This window comes from Apium graveolens, unplaced genomic scaffold, assembly GCF_009905375.1.
Source record: "Apium graveolens cultivar Ventura unplaced genomic scaffold, ASM990537v1 ctg7457, whole genome shotgun sequence".
NCBI lineage: Eukaryota > Viridiplantae > Streptophyta > Magnoliopsida > Apiales > Apiaceae > Apium > Apium graveolens.
Window position 1 is genome coordinate 91,166 of NW_027420340.1, and position 5,167 is coordinate 96,332.

The following is a 5,167-nucleotide window of genomic DNA, read 5'->3' on the forward strand; positions in this document are numbered from 1 at the left end:
CCAAACGAAACTCTACGAAAAGCAAATGTGCCAAATGGACAAGTGAAGGTAGTCTTTTCCTGATCCTCTGGTGCAATACAAATCTGATTATACCCGGAATAACCATCCAGAAGACAAAAATACTCATGTCCCGCCAATCTGTCAAGCATTTGATCAATGAATGGGAGAGGGAAGTGATCCTTCCTTGTGGCTTTGTTCAATTTTCTATAATCCATGCATACTCTCCATCCTGTAACTGTTCGAGTAGGGATGAGCTCATTCTTTTCATTTGCGACCACAGTGATACCTCCTTTCTTAGGTACACATTGCACGGGGCTCACCCACGAGCTGTCAGAAATAGGATAAATGATGCCTGCATCTAGCCATTTCAGAATTTCTTTCTTCACCACCTCCTTCATGATCGGGTTCAGTCTTCGCTGCTGTTCCACAGTTGGCTTACTACCTTCCTCTAACAGAATTTTATGCATACAATATGAAGGACTTATCCCCTTGATGTCTGCTATGGTCCATCCTATAGCCGATTTGAATTCTCTCAAAATCCTTAAGAGCTTGTCTTCCTCACTACCTGAAAGGTCAGCTGAAATAATAACAGGTAACGTAGATGAATCACCTAAAAAAGCATACCTCAAGTGTTCAGGTAATGGTTTGAGCTCCAAGGTAGGTGCTTCCTCTATTGATGGTTTGAGCTTCCCTTCAGCATTCTTAAGGTCAGAAGTACCAAGAGATTCAAATGGTATGTCGAGCTTTCGCTTCCATGGAGAAGCGTTCAGATATTGTAATTGCTCGTTGCTATCTTCATCATCGCTGTCAAAATCCCCCACTAAGGCCTTTTCCAATGCATCAGACATTAGCATGTGATCGAGTTCCGAAGTAACGCAGAATCAATCACATCCACTTTTAAGCACTCCTCATCTTCTGTAGGGAATTTCATTGCCTTGAATACGTTGAAGGTCACATCCTGATCTTGGACCCGCATAGTAAGTTCCCCTTTTTGCACATCTATCAAGGTACGGCCAGTAGCCAAGAAAGGCCTCCCCAAGATTATGGGAATCTTCTTATCTTCCTCAAAATCCAGAATAACAAAATCTGCAGGAAAGAAGAGCTTATCCACCTTGACGAGCACATCCTCAACTATGCCCCTTGGGTAAGTAATGGAACGGTCCGCCAATTGTAGCGACATGTATGTGGGTTTTGGATCAGGCAGATCCAGCTTTTTAAAGATCGACAACGGCATCAGATTAATGCTTGCTCCCAAATCACAAAGGCACTTGTCAAAAGTTAGATTGCCAATGGTGCAAGGAATGGTGAAGCTTCCTGGATCTTTCAGTTTTGGTGGTAACTTTTGCTGCAGAACAGCGCTGCATTCTTCCGTGAGAGCAACGGTTTCAAGGTCATCCAGTTTCACCTTCCTTGAAAGAATAGTCTTCATAAACTTCGCATAACTAGGCATTTGTTCCAGAGCCTCAGCGAAAGGTATATTGATGTGAAGTTTCTTGAACACCTCCAGAAACTTCCCGAACTGTCTATCCAGCTTTTGTTGCTGCAATCTCTTAGGAAAAGGTGGTAGGATAGAGCTGTTTCTCCCCTGTATTAGCCTCAGGCAGAGTGTGTTCAACAGTAGTCTTCCTTGGTTCCGCCACTTTCTCCTTTTGCTTAGATTCTTCATCTCTAACTTCAGCTTCGACTTCTTTTGCCTTTTCAGCATCAGCTACTTTTCCAGACCTTAAGGTAATAGCCTTGACTTGCTCTTTAGCTTCCTTCCTGCCTGGTACTTCCGTGTCACTGGGAAGAGTGCCAGGTTGACGATTGAGCACTGCATTGGCTAATTGACCGATTTGATTTTCCAAGGTCTTGATAGAAACCGCCTGACTCTTGCACAACAGCTTAAGTTCCTCAAAATCAGCACTAGTAGGTGCAGCTGCACTTCCCTGTTGAGGATATGATTGCCTTGTAGCATACTGCTGTGGTTGCTGGAATCCAGGTGGGTTAAACTGTTTACTCACTCCTTGCTGATATGGTGGCTGAATAGCATTCTGATTATTCCCCCAGCTGAAATTTGGATGATTTCTGTTGTTAGGATGATAGGTCGCTGGCACAGGCTGCTGTTGTCGCTGATAATTATTCACATACTGAACAGATTCGTTGACAAGAGAACACTGATCCGTAGCATGAGAACCTGCACAAAGCTCACAAACCATAGCTATTTGATTAACTCCATACGTAGCCAAAGAATCAACCTTCATTGATAGCGCTTGGAGCTGGGCTGCAATAGCGGTGGCTGCATCAACTTCCAGAATACCTGCTACCTTGCCTGACGTCATCCTCTGAGTTGGGTTTTGATGCTCATTTGCAGCCATCGTCTCGATAAGATTATACGCCTCAGTATAGCTTTTAGCCCATAAGGCGCCTCCAGCTGCTGCATCGAGCATGGGCCGAGATTGGGCCCCCAAACCATTATAAAAACCAGTGATTACCATCCAATCCGGCATTCCATGATGTGGACATTTTCTCAACATTTCCTTGTAGCGTTCCCAAGCCTCGCACATAGATTCTGTAGGTTGCTGCGCAAACTGAGTAAGAGCACTCCTCATAGCAGCAGTCTTTGCCATTGGATAAAACTTCACCAGAAACTTTTGCGCAAGATCTTGCCACGTAGTGATGGACCCAGCTGGTTCAGAATGTAACCAGTCTTTAGCCTTATCCCTCAGTGAGAATGGGAAAAGCCTCAACTTGATAGCCTCATCAGTCACGCCATTATACTTAAAAGTGCTGCAGATCTCGACAAAATTCCTTATGTGCATGTTGGGGTCTTCAGTTGCCGCTCCTCCAAAAGAAACAGAATTCTGCACCATCTGAATAGTGCCCGGCTTGATTTCAAAGGTGTTAGCTTGAATAGCCGGATGAAGGATGCTTGACTGAATGTCATCAATTTTAGGCCGAGAAAAATCCATAAGAGCTGGATCAGCTTGAACAATACGATCTCCCATGTTTACTGGTTCTTTCTGCTCAGTTCCTGAATCCGAATCCTCAAAATCTAACTTCTCCGGAGTATCAAGAACTTCGTCTTTCTCCTCAGCTGTATCTAAGGTCCTCTTGCGAGCACGAGAACGAGTTTGCATAAACGCTTGCTAAAGTACCTGAAACACAACCGAAAAGAGTAATTAACTACTACGTCCTAATCACTGAGTCCTAATGACCAATGATGGTAAGTACATAAACTAAACAAATACGCCGAGTCCCCGGCAGCGGCGCCAAAAACTTGTTAGGGCGAAATCACGCACTAATATTCACGCAAGTATACGCGTTCGCAAGTAATATAGAATACTTTCTAGTTCGTTCCCTCAGAGACTCAGACTAAGTTATTGTCTAATTAAACTCACTCACCAATGTATGATTACTTCTCAATGTTAAGATAACACTTAAAATTGTTGATTAAATATTAACTATAATTAACTACTTAATTAACCACTTAACTAACACTTCAATTTATCAATAATAAAACACTCATGAGATCACAACTTCATTATTACTTCCTTCTATAGCCATTGTTATTACCTTTAGCATGTGACAGTGATGATTAATCGAATAACACGAAACTGATAAAAGCCAACTTTCATTGTACTAATACCATTCTACCAAGCATCCACAATTAAGATAGAAGTTGAATAGTCATCAATTATGTTGAGTTCCTATATGTCTACAGAAATTGACAACACAACGATTTAAGCACAAGTTATTCCTTTTGATTACATAGGGCAAATAAAACTGTTAGAGTTACCCACTAATCATGCACAACGTACATGAACCTATGCTAGCATGGCAAGTTCTAAATCTCAAGATCCACCGTCGCTTCACAAGAGATTAACACCCTATCTTATATGTTCGCGACGCACATAAGACGAATACGCACAACCAATACTAGATATCATGCAATCATCACAACTAAAGTATTAAACAATTAACTAAAGAATTCCATAATAAATCCGTTGCAACCCCATGATCACGATTAGCCCATAATAGAACTTATCGCCATCATGGGTTCATATGAAATCATGATAAACAACACAAGAAAATAATAACTAAACTAATTATATTAAAACAGAGTACGTCACAAGAGTAAATAAGTCAAAGCAAGAAAACTAGCATCCAACGTTACAACGAAACAAGAATCACAAGAAATATGCTTCCTCTTCGTTGCGGTGTGCTAAATCGGTCTTCTTCCTTATCTCCTTCGCTTCTTGCGCAAAACACAATCTAAAACATAATCTCTTCATATTCTCTATGAAAACGTCTCAAATCTACTTATATAATAGTCCCATAAAACTCAGATTACATAGAAGTTGGAAGCCAAACAGAAGTAGAAGTCTAAAATAATTCAGCTTTTTCCCCGACCCTGCGCGGCCGCTCAGCATTTCTGCGCGGGCGCGCAAGGCTGCTGCGCGGCCGCTCAGCATTGCTGCGCGGGCGCGCAGGACCCTACTGGAAAAATTCCAGGTTTGCTCCGTTTCTTCGCCGTAATCTGCCCGTTCTTTTCCTCTCGCAATGGTGAACACATGCCAAGGCTTATTCTTGATGATTCCTCCTCCGAAATGCAACTAATACCCTGAAATGCATAAACACTAGAAAAACGCATCAAATACACAAAATACTTGATTTCAAGACACCAATTTAAGCCATTTTAAGACGTTCTAAGTGGTATAAAATGCCACTTATCAATTACCCAACTACAAAGAAGTGAGTTCAATTATGTTTTAGCCTATTAACCAGAAATAAAGTAGTTTAGATTAAAGGTGGGAGTATATAATATATATAGAAATAGATCAGGTTTTTAATAAATATGTTTGTATTGGATTTTAATAAGCTCACTTCACGAATGTTGTTTAGCCCAAAATACCGACCAATGATTTATCTTGAATGCGACTTTAATATAGTACTAACTAACAACTTATGTGATGCACGAGTTTATATTATTGTGATATAAATAATGCAATGATTCTAATATGATTTTAGTGCGAATAAATATTATTTTAATTGGATATTAATATATCTAAATTGGATAAAAATATATACTATAAAGCACTAAAAAAATATTAATTTCCATATTAGAATTTAAGCTATCACTTTGAATTGGATTTTTAAAAAAATATGTTTTATTAGATTTTAGTAA

At 40.4% G+C, this 5,167-nt stretch overlaps 1 non-coding gene across 1 annotated transcript; it reads left to right on the forward strand.

The window, feature by feature from the left end:
- The first annotated feature begins 2,487 nt into the window (after positions 1-2,487).
- Positions 2,488-2,594, forward strand: LOC141704134 (small nucleolar RNA R71). The gene has a single exon (XR_012567841.1). It is a non-coding gene; the product is annotated as a small nucleolar RNA R71 (small nucleolar RNA).
- The last annotated feature ends 2,573 nt before the right edge of the window (positions 2,595-5,167 follow it).